The 12633-nt window shown below is 37.3% G+C and overlaps 1 long non-coding RNA gene across 1 annotated transcript; it reads right to left on the bottom strand.

Annotated features, from left to right (window-relative positions):
- Positions 1 to 1371: 1371 nt before the first annotated feature.
- LOC307253191 lies at positions 1372 to 3642 on the bottom strand. The gene is made up of 3 exons (XR_013844949.1): positions 3198 to 3642; positions 2262 to 2338; positions 1372 to 2172 (listed from the first exon to the last, which is right to left on the bottom strand). It is a non-coding gene; the product is annotated as an uncharacterized lncRNA (long non-coding RNA).
- Between the last annotated feature and the right edge of the window lie 8991 nt (positions 3643 to 12633).

Genomic DNA, 12633 nt, shown 5'->3' with positions numbered 1-12633 from the left:
TGAAAAATGTCCTCACAAATAAAATTATATCGAGCACAGCATTTTAATGAGCGAGCACAAATCCATCGATACAACTGCTCGAATCTGTTCCTACAAGTCTAAACTGAGGGTTTTCTCTGCTCGAATCTGCTCCTGCAAGTCTCAGCAGTGGGTTTTTTGCAGGTAGATTTGCACCACGTCCAGCTGCTATGTTTGGTGCAAAAGTATTTCGTACCTGTAGAACAGAGTTGTATCCGTAGAAGGTGGGCGGGACAACATTGTCCTATCATCCAATGAAAACGCCGGTTGGGACCTGTGACGTCAGCATTTAAACAGACTGAGGGAAAGCCTGTTTCCGTCGTCTCCCTCATATGTCCATGGCTGGTCCATGGTCGTCTCTTTTCACCAGAAAATGTAGGAAATGTAATAATAAGGGAATTGAATAAGAGGGAACTACAGCGGAGCCTTATGCCAGTAGTGAAAGTCATAAACAAGTTTACTTTAGCAGATATAAGGGCCAGCGTCGACGTCAGTTAACGTCTGCTGTGTGATTGGCACTGGTGTAACTGTTTAAACCTGCTGTTTTTCTCTTTAAAACCTTTACATTTTAATAAAAGTAGTTTTATTAAATAGAGAATGAATTTCCATTATATATTTTTTTAACCTTTATTTATACAGGTATATCCCATTGAGTCCGAAGACTCTTTTGCAAGGGAGACCTGTTCCCATTTACACGTTACCATTCACACACATTCATACACCGATAGCAGGTATCGACAATAGTTTATTGTCCCGCAGCCGCTGTCAAGGCTCCTGGCTGTTAAAACTATCTATGGTTAAAAGTTAAAACACACCACACGCAGGGGGTGAGGAGGACGTTGCAGGCATTGAGGACCAAAGTAAATAAAGTAGGCCTACATATCTTGCTGCAGAGTATTCAGCATGTATCTAAATCCAGAAATATGCTTATAAATCATACACATAGGGCCGGTTTCGCAGACATGGATTAAGCCTAGTTTTGGACTAAATTGTACTTTCAATGGACAATCTCCATTCAAAATTCCATTTAGTCCAGGACTAGTCTTAATCCATGTCTGTGAAACTGGCCCTTAGTCTTCTAAATGTAGTAAGCTTAATTAATTTAAACGTGTGAATAGTGAAGTGAATAAGTAACCTACTCTACAAGGCAATAGAAAAGTATAGAGGACACATTAAAACTGAATTGGAATAATTGTTCCTCTATCTCACATTTTCCATGTGAAATTATCACTACTTGTATCACAAACTGATAATTAGATGATCAGGTTTAACTGTGTGCTTATCCCCAGACAGTTCTGCTATACACCTTACCTCATGTGACGTGTCCAGAAGAACAGGGTACAAAGCTTCATATAACCTCATTTCAGTGATTACTTTAATTAATCACAATCACAAAGTGTCACACCATAACATTTTATGCAGTTTAGAACATGTTAATTCAGATCACGTGCTGCATTAATAAGTAGGTCTGCATGCTGCTAAAGCAAGACTAATAAATGCCCTATATCAATTATATTTATGATTTGCAGTTATCACATCAAAGCACAATCAGTACAAATGTATAGTAAAAGCTTACCCCACAAACAAATCACAAGATTTGGACTTTTTAAAATATTTGTGGATTTACTAAACATATACATACGGTCAAAATGAAAAATACAAATCAACCAGTTTAAAACTATAATGCACTCACAATTGCATACCTCCAAGTAAAGTTTTGTATGGCGTTATTTTATTAAGAGAAAATGAACAAAATACCCAAAATGCTCTGGCATGTGCCGGAACAAGACTTTATAAAACAAAACATAAAACTAGTAACTTAGTCCTTGGTCTGTAGCCCAACTGTTTACCATATTTAATCAAAATCTCCCCTACCTTTTTAATATGTCAAACAAATAAACATGACTGAGTATGTCACCTCATTTACTGCAATCAATATGATTATGAATTGAGTATGATCTGACTTTGTCTAGATTTATAATAATCACAATCTAAAAATTGAAAACAAATTGTGTGTAGAGTGTAGAGTCAGACTGATGTGCTGTGACTGCCAGGTGAGTTCCACGCTGCTCCATCTTCGGAGATCTTCTCAAGGCAGCAGGAGCAGTGAAGTCTTCAGTTATCTGGAGTGTCCTTCCCTCAGCAATGCATACACTGGGGACGGAAACAATTGTTAGATCCCATTAGTGATGTTATAGTAAACACATGACGGATAATAGTTAGGACTGACTGTAGCTGCTCACTGTACAATGGCTTCTCCCTGACAGGATGGAAATCCCAGACACTTGTGCAGGCCTTGTGCAGGACAGCCAAGATGAGTCTGTGGAAAAGCAGATTGTGCCATTCAGATGTTAAGATAATGTTAAGATTTATAAAATAAATAAAATACATGTAGGTTCGAGTTGATGAAGAACACAAAGCTAAAAACTAATCAATATAGTTTATTATAACAGCCCTGCAATTCATTCTCTTCGTGGGGGGTATCTTGTCATTAGTGACTTTTAAAATTAGTTGTAAATGTTTTTTTTCAGGCTGGAAAAACAGATATAAAATATGATTTAAACACGATGGAGCTGCACAATTAAAAAAAATCCTTTGCATAATGGGACGCTTGTCTACCTGTTTTTATTCAGAAACAGCAACATGATGTTGAGACGGGCTGAGCAGAATAGTATACTGCTCACATGTGTTTATTTGGATCTTCATAGCCACTATTAAGACAGAAAACGCTCTATATGAGGTCGACACATGCTAACATTACATCCTGATGTAAAACTAGTAGGCTATGTATGAAGGTGCCGATGTCCCAGAAAAGCAGACATACAGACACGCTGATTATTATTATAGCAACAAGACTCCAGTATTCAGCTGACTCATATTTCCCTGGCTAGCGCCGGGATTATTTTAACTGATTAACGGAAGGATTCATTGGTCAGCCTTCTTATTTTACGTTAACAGTTAATTATTAACATCCTTAGAAGTGACCAAATGCCTTAAAAAACGGTACATCCTTTAAAAGAATATGCTAACGAACATTAGCTGTTATACCCATTATGACTTGTTAGCTAGTGGTTAGCTATGCTGCCTGCAATACATTATAACCACACGTTGCTTCTCATCATTGAACGTATTATACCGACCAACTTTGAAGTTTAAAAACATAAGAAAACCAGACTTACAGTTCATAGTTTCCGTGGGATGGCTCCGTGTCCTGTAGGCTCTAGCTAAACCCTAGGTCTGTGTCCGACCGTGTGTCCGTGACCGTCAGTCCAGACACTGCTGCGGCTCCGGACAGAGATTGTGAAGCAGCTCAATTGTTTATTAAACCACCGCAGGTCCTGGTGTTTAATGGGTATCCCCTCCTCAACGTCACCGTGTCACATAATAAGCCTCCTGTCCTGTTTAAAATGATCGGGAAACCACCTCAAAGCTAGCTAACGCGGCTTATTTACTGTTACAGACACCTTGGACTACTTTTCCTCAAAGGCTGGAGTACATATAATGTAATTCTCCATTACTTAAAAAATGCAATGTAAAACTACAGAAAAAGAGTTCAATTCACTACTACCTACTACTTCGCATTAGTTTGATAGTTGTTGTTGCTCATTTAGTCATTTCCTACAATTTCTGGTGAAAAGGGACGAAGGAAAAAGGCTTTTCCTCCGTTTGTTCACATGCTGATGTCACGGGTCCCAACCGGCGCTTTCATTGGATGATGCGACAATGTTGTCCCGCCCACCTTCTACGGATACAAATCTGTTCTACGCATACGAAACACTTTTGCACCACATTTACCACCTGGGCGTGGTGCAAATCTACCTGCAAAAAAACCCACAGCCGAGACTTGCAGGAGCAGATTCGAGCAGAGAAAACCCTCAGCTGAGACTTGTAGGAACAGATTTGAGCAGTTGTATCATCGATTTGTGCTCGCTCATTAAAATGCTGTGCTCGATATCATTTTATTTGAGAGGACATTTTTCACAGATGTGCAACTTCTGATGCGTTAGTTCACATTTGGGTTTACGAATGCACAAATTGGGGGCATGTTCTCACATTATAAAACACGGGTGTGCAAATGTGTTTTGCACCAACTGTGCTGCAATGATTGTAGCAAAAGTGTCAAGCGCATGACTCTTTGAAGTTGCGATGCACAGGATAGGATTTGTGCACCCGTAACAACGATTTGTGAACTCGTAGCCCCTATTTTGTGTCCACAATGGTAGAAAAAATATTTACGACTTCAAATTTACTGTTACACATTTGTGACTTTGGAGTACACATGCAAAACAAATATTTACGACTTCAAATCTACTGTTACACATTTGTGACTTCAGTTTACGCATTCGAAATCTGCAGTTACATGTGCTAAAGACTTATGCACCACATATACCTTCATACCAAACCGATACTTACACCCTCCCATAATGCTGCATTCACGGTCCCATCGGAAACTTGGCTTGGAAGCACAGGAGCAATAAGACGGCAGATATATAGGCCTACTGTATGTAGCCTATAGGCCCTACATATAGGCCTAATAGGGTGAATTCAGGTAATGTAGGACACTTTTTGGTAGAAGCTCCAGAAGACTTAGTTTTATGCAGTAGGCTATGTCATTCAAACTGTAATGAAACTGTAATGTAATACAGGTTTTTAAAAAGTACAGGGTTTTAACCCAAACTGGCTAAATTGATAGCCTACTTATACCTGACAAAGAGTCAATATAGATTCATATACTCTACATTTTTCTAATGTAAAGAAACTTAAATGTTTTGAGGGGGCATACAACAGCGATCCAAGTCCTTGACAAGCATATCCTTAAATTTGCTTGGACTCAGTACCTTGATAAACAAGATGTATGTGAAAAGTGAGTGTCTTTCCAATCAATTGATTCATTTCTAAATGCGCTTAGCGTCCTAAGACAAAAACAGTTAAAAAACAACTCAAAATCCACTGATTTTCTGTAGGCCATTGTCATTTTATGTCACAATCATATAGAAAAGAGTATGGGCTACTACTGTGGAATTAGTCTCGCAAAGCCAGACCAAACTACAGCAAGTAGTAGCCTACTATATATATATATAGGCCTACTGTATATATCATATATATATGCACTAAATATGTTCTCGGTCGATTGCACCTGAACGAAGCACTGTGTCTGCTGTTTGAGATTCCAGCGCCTGCCCGCTATTGGCTGAAATGATTTAACCGTTACAAGGCCACCTCCCCTCTACGGTTGGAGGATAATGACATCATATTTATGTAGAGGTGATCTGTCATGCGTATATCAGCTGGGTTGTGAACTTACATTTAAAGTTAAATTAAATTAAAAATCTAAGATAAATAGGCTATGCTACTGCGTCTCTTAATTTTTTATGAAAGGAAATTGATTTAGATCACAGTGCTTGTCTCCCAAAGTGCAACAGGAAATCACACAACAGCGATTTGAGCTTTTGAACATGCCATTCTCACTGAGGTCATAAGTTCATCAGTGTAATACACTGTGTGTACACACACACACACACACACACACACACACACACACACGCACAACAGTAACTCATTATTTCCACACATAGGCTAGCGCTAGCCTATAAGTAGGCCTACTCACAACATCAATCAACACAAAGTTCTTTTAAAGAGGCCTATCTAAAAGTTGTATTTTATCATACAAATATTTATACTGTAGCTGTAGGCTAGCTGCAGATTTATCTTGCAGTGGTTTGGCTTCTCCGTAGGGAGAACAATTTAAAAAAAAGTTGGGGTTGTTGATATGCTCGAATCACAGGCTTCCAAAACAAACTGACGGTAGCCCATGTTTTTTTCTCTGTATTTTGGGTCTTTGACAGCAATTTGGAAAGTTCTCTGCAGTTTCCATGGGAATACCCAAATACTGTAGTTACAGATACAACGGTGCACACATGCAGGGGCTCCTCCCAGTCCCATAGAATAGCCACTGATGCTATTTCTGTGAGCTCCCCGGGAGAGGGGAGCTGCTGGCTGATGTATGTTGGCAGAAGAAAGGTGAGTGTTTGAAGTGCAGCTGCATGGATATGTGACAACCTAATGCTCTCTATCACACTCCTGTCTTTTTATTAACTGCTGTTTTGACACTAATGGAGCTGGATTATCAGACAATTATGTCATATATAGATGGTTGCACTGCTTGGAGACAGCTAGTCCTGGGAACTTACAACTACTGGCTTGAATCAGTGCACACTTTATGAATAGCCACATTTCTTGAGTTTCTCAGTTGTTTTTCACTATTGTAAATAGATTTATTTACACCATGTAGTGAACAATTCAGGCTGAAATACTTTATTTCAGTAGAACTGCAGCGATCAGTGGCATCATTTATGCTTTGACATTTGGGTTAAACGTCTTTCTAAACTAATTTCATGACGTTTACCACCTTTACAGTGTGGAGGGTCGGATCTGGTTCAAAACAGAGAGCAAACTATCATATTTGCAGTGTTTCCTGAATCCTGTTAAAAAACCCCCGGCTCTGCTAGAGTATTTACTGCTCCACAAAAAGAAAGGCCATGGTTTGTAGTCAATCATGAGACAGCGGGGATGGTGAAAAATATATTGCCCTTGGATTAACTCTTAGCAAGTACTCACTGCATTACAGAGAGTCTGCAAGCATCTTTATTATTACAAAACATGAACATTTAACAAAAAGTCCTCACTAAACTGCTGTATCTGCAAGACTGAGTGTTTAGTATTGGTTGCAGAACCTAAATGAATGAATAAACAGCAGCATGGTCCAAGATGAGCATTATCCCAAGCATTTAGAAACACTGCTGAGCCTGACTGGAATTCAGTGCCGATGTCAAGTGCCTTCATGTTAAAACGAAAACATTAAACGTCAAGATGTAGCCCTACCAGCCCACACGCATCACATGGTAGGAAATCCATGCACAGATTGCAAGATTTTTTGATTTGATTTTTTTTTTTTGATTTGATTTAGTTTATTTCAGACATCCACATACAAAACAAAATGAAAAGCATGGAAATACAATAAATATGCCTGAAAAGGAGCAGGAAGAAGTATACACTTATTTAATCCTACCCCTTTCCTTAAAAAAAATTAAAAATCAAAATATTTATTAAATAAAAAAAAAAAAAAAAAAAAAAAAAAAAAAAAAAACAACAATTATATTCGCTTCTCTTATCTATATTCTCTATACTATTGGCGATACTATATTTGCCAATTACATACAACTTAATATACTATACATTTTTTATATTTTATATATTTATATAATGCATATATCTATATTTATATTTATAAACAATCAATATATTCATATATACATACATATCTATACAATCAGTATATATATATATATATCCATATAATTATAATTACCCTCTTACTTCACACCCTCATCCCTGTACCTTATGAAAATCATTGCTTTGAACCTTTTTTTAAACTGGATCATGTCTGGACATTGCTTTAGCTCCGTGCTCATCCCATTCCACAGTTTCACACCCCCAATTGAGATGCAATGACATTTTAAAGTCGTGCGTACCGCCAGTGTCTTAAAGTTTAACTGTTGCCTCAAATTGTAACCCCCCTCTCGGTCAAAGAAAAGTTTTTGTATGTTACCTGGTAGCAGTTTATTTCTAGCTTTGAACATGATTTGTGCAACTTGATATTCAACCAGGTCATTGAACTTTATGATACGGGAATATGAAAAGAGGAGGTTGGTGTGATCATAATATCCAGCTTTATTGATTATTCTTATGGCTCGTTTTTGAAGTGTGACTAGTGGTTGCAGTGAGCTTTTGTAAGTGGTCCCCCAGACCTCCACACAGTAATTTAAATAAGGTAAGATCATTGAGCAGTAAAGAGTATGCAATGATTTGTGATCCAATATATGCTTTGCTTTACCCAGGACTGAGATGCTTCGTGACAGTTTAGATTTAACATGTTTTATGTGAGGTTTCCAGCATAGCTTGTGATCTATTGTCACACCCAGGAATTTATTTACATACACTCTTTCAATATTAACACCATCTATCTTGACATTTACATCACTATTTAAATTACAATTTCCAAACAACATGATTTTTGTTTTGCTTAAATTCAATGATAATTTATTATTGTCAAACCACCTTTTTAATTTGCTCATTTCAGATGTAATTGACTCCAGAAGCTGCTGCAAGTCCTCTCCCGTACAAAAAATATTTGTGTCATCTGCAAATAACACAAATTGTAAAATATTTGATTTTTTACATATGTCATTTATGTAGAGAATAAAAAGAATTGGCCCTAACACTGACCCCTGGGGGACCCCACAAGCAATGTCCAAACAAGCTGACACGTATTCACCCATCTTCACAAACTGTTGCCTGTTCTGTAGATAGCTCCTCAGCCAGTTTAATACAACCCCCCTGATACCATACCGTTCTAATTTATTAATTAATATATCATGATTTATGGTATCAAATGCTTTTTTGAGATCAATAAAAACACCAGCTGCATATTTCTTTTGGTCCAGGGAATTTGTAATCTTTTCAATTAGCTCAATGACTGCTAATGAAGTGGATCGGTTGGGTCTGAAGCCGTATTGGCTGTCAGTTAGTAAATTGTGTTTATTGATGAATTTATTAAGTCTAGCAGCAAATACTTTTTCTAAGATTTTTGAGAATTGAGGAAGCAGTGAAATAGGCCTGTAGTTTGTGAAGTGGTGTTTGTCTCCAGTTTTGTACAGCGGTATGACTTTTGCAATTTTCATTTTTTTCAAACTTCATGACTTATTGTCTATTGCTCAAGTATTCTCTGAGCATTTTTATGCTGCCCACATGACTCATCCTTCACTGACAGCTTCAATACTATTTTACCTTGTCACACACAGTACCTTTACAAACATACCACCTATGGAAGTTCTGCACTTCATTTAAATTAATAAATAAATATTAAATTAGCCTCTCATATTCCCATTCACTTAGCCTATTTGTTTAACAGGTCCTTATCCAACTGTGATTTACAAGCTTTCGAGAAATACATGCATTTTACTGCATTTCCAGTGTTGTTGACACTCTTGATCAAAATAACTATATAGGCTTATATTGATAATCTGTTTTATTGCTAAAGTATTTGAAACATGTTTGTCTCATCAGTTATCACAGTATTTTAAAACTAATATCCTATCTCAATCTGGATCTAGTCCTAACCCATTAAACATCTAGGTCTACTGCTCTTTTAAAACCAACTAATAATCAAACACATTTGGTTCATCACTCCATAAGGTTTCTGCAGATGGTCTATCTCAAAATGCATTATTGTAGTTTAACTTTTACTTGCATAACAGAAAACAATATGTTATCCTTCAGGATTGTATTTGTTTGTACTCCAATGTGTTTCTCACTGTATCCATTTATTTTCTATATTTCCATTAATGATCTTCCTTGAAACTGTTGTCGTTCTACCGTTTAACTTTAACACAGATTAAACTCTCCTTTATAATTTAAAAACGAGTTACAGCAAAGTGTTATTTCTATAGCTTACAAAACTTGCTTATCATCTGATAAACTATGTCTCAGTAAAACGAAATTGTATGACTAATCTCTCTTCTAATGTTGTTACTTACCCATTTAGAGTGTATTGATTTAAATACTTGATTGCATAGCTTGACTACGAATGTATATAGCCTATTGATCATGTTCTCCACACAATTAATGCCGTCTTTTGAATAAATGTGCAAAGAAACATGCAAAAAAACTTCTCCTACCATTTCTTGACTATGCAGATGATATTATATCAAAACTAATCTTCTACCCCTAATTACAGCATACAATAATCTCTGTAAATTTTACTTGGATGTTCATATAGCACTCATCACTCTATACTTTAGAAATGTCCCATCCAGCGGTGTACACAAAACTACCTATTCTGAATTCACCTGTTTATATATAAAACGAAAACAAAATAGTTACACCGTGGCTCCAATATGCAACGCTGTATAGGCCTATTCTTTATACTCTATATGTACATTTTTCTGGGCAAGCATTTGTTCACAGCCTCTCCATGCCCATCTAGTGGTTGTTGCCACTAATGTTTACCAGTGCATTTTTCTTTTGGATATCTGTATTTTGATTGTTGTAGTTTGTCTGTTGTACTGCCGATGTTGTATGAATTGTTTTTCATGTTTGTTTAAATTGTGTATTAGGACACTCTCAAAAACTAGATGTTTCATCTCAAGGGGTTTATCCGGATTAATAATATCTTACATTTTCATAGGCTATATCACTGTTGGGATTTTGTTTGATCAAATACATAAATTACAGGACGTACAGTAACACAGACAATGATGAGAAGGTCTCAGTGTTTTTGTTTGGAAAGTTTTATAAAATATCAATGTTCAAGAACTCCCAGTTTTGAATATTATGCCTATTATCCCTCTGGAAGCCTGTCCATCCACAGTTGTCACATACAACGACCTAAGCCTTTCATTGATTTATCAAGGATTATATAATTCAGTTGTGTGGTTACACAGTACCTTTGCCAACACACATCATCAAAATATCAATAATCTCTCTGTGAAACCCAGGCTTGGCATTTCTCATTTTATCAAACATGGGTCATTAAGGATCAGTGAACACAAGAGAACAAACTCAAGAACTACTGAGTCACCGTCTCAGAGGAAGTTTAGGCTACTCGTGAGAGCGGAGGTGGACTGGTTGTCCTCACTTCACCCATACTTTACTAAAACAGCTGAAATGTGAAGACACAGTGACACTTAGTGGTATCACACACATGGTACAACCTGCACTATATATTGGGCTTGTGGTGAGGAAAACAGATGATGGGCAAGAAGGAAATCCACCTTGTCAACCAGTTTGATGCAGCTAACAAAATGATTCGACAACCACTTGACATGGTCTGGTCAAAGAATAGAAATGGTAACTGGACCCATTTTTATTATATACTTCAGTCCTGCACAATGTCTCCAAAATGTATTAGAGACACAACATTTTGGACCATGGACCATCAAAATGCATCAAATTCACAATGTGAACCAAGACATATTGAAACACCAGACACCTGAATCAACACACAAGTTATTAATTTAAGAAAACAAACAAACAAACACTGTTTTCAATCGAGAAGAACAATATGTGTAAAAATATGCAGGATACAAATGAAAATTGGAATTATATTTGGGGGGCTTTCAACTGTTTATTAGACAAAATAAGAAATTTGAAAACATCATCATGGGCTCTGCAAGCACGTTTCACAATTTACTGAAATGTCACAGAGTTGTAGCCTTTATTAATAATAAAGGTTCAAAAAGGGGATGGGGTGAGGCAGATCAGATCGTAAAAGGAAGTATTGAGTAAAAGTAAAAATATTTGTTTCATATCAAAACTGGGAAAATCTTTATTACAGTGAAGAAATATGATGTAATATTCCATAATATATCAGTCAATATTTCAAGTGGAAACCTTCAAGGTAATTGTCTTATGTTAACAAGATGGGGCCAATATCTGAATTCACATATGAAGAGGACATCACTGAGACATGGTTATATTTAGTGAGTATGCTTTAGATAACACGCATAGAAACAAATATCTTAAAATGGCCATAATATTCATCTGTGGGAATGTATAACCCCAAGAAACTTTTACATTAGTGTGCCACAGACATACAACTCTTGGTTCAAGTTGAAGTACATGCAGACCTGACCACTAGAGGGCCCTAAAATCACAAACACACACACACATCATACAAGACTCCTCTGTCTGTGTTTCTCTGTCTTTCTTTACTCTAGCATAATACTTCTTGTTCTTTATATAAGGTTTTGAAGAGACTAATTGTACTGCCATCGACATCCCATGAGCCTCCCCTGCCTACTGCTTATGCTCATTCAGCCCTTCAGAAGATGCAAAACAAAATAAAAACTATCATATTTCTCCACAAGATGACGTTTATAACCACCGACCTCATCTGCCTCCTCCTACTCAGGCTCGAAGCTGATTTGTCATTTTTCTTCAAAATGGTGCTATTAGTAGAATAGAATGTGGGCTCACTGGGTTTCTCTCTTTCCAAAGTGTCTTTTATCTTAGCTCCCTCTGGTGTCTTTTTCCTCGGTAAGTTGGAGCCAGTTGAGTAAAAGACCCTGCTGGGAACAGAGAAAAGTGTGAGTGGAAATTCCCCCTGCTGCTTCACTTATAAAATGCTCCCAAGAAGCAGACGATGGCCAGCATGGATTATCATTAATCATATAGGTGTTGTTTGTCAACAGGGGGAAATGAGGAGGTCAGAGGAAGAGAGAGAGAGGAAAGAGGGGAAGCAGGTGGGAAAAAGGGAGAGGGAGGGGTGAGACGGATGAATCAATGCAGTGTAGTCCCACTGGCAGCGTATATATACAAACGGACTGAATTGCTTTCAGAGGCCATGCTTTGCACAGTGATGCCTCTATGGGGTTATAGGAACACATCTGTATGGATGGGATGCTGTCTGACTATCAGGCTATTTAAACCTGTGTGAATGTGAATCCAGGCTGGACAGGCTTTTGCCTCGCTGGCCTTGCATGTTTAAAAACTATTGCCTCCTATTGTAAAGGCTTTACAGGGATGAGCGAGCCTTGCAAACATAAAAAAACAGTT

This window comes from Ammodytes marinus (assembly GCF_949987685.1).
Source record: "Ammodytes marinus genome assembly, chromosome: 7".
In the NCBI taxonomy this organism is placed as follows: Eukaryota; Metazoa; Chordata; class Actinopteri; order Uranoscopiformes; family Ammodytidae; genus Ammodytes; species Ammodytes marinus.
Note: the sequence above shows the minus strand (reverse complement) of the source record. Positions and strands in the feature narration are given on the sequence as shown.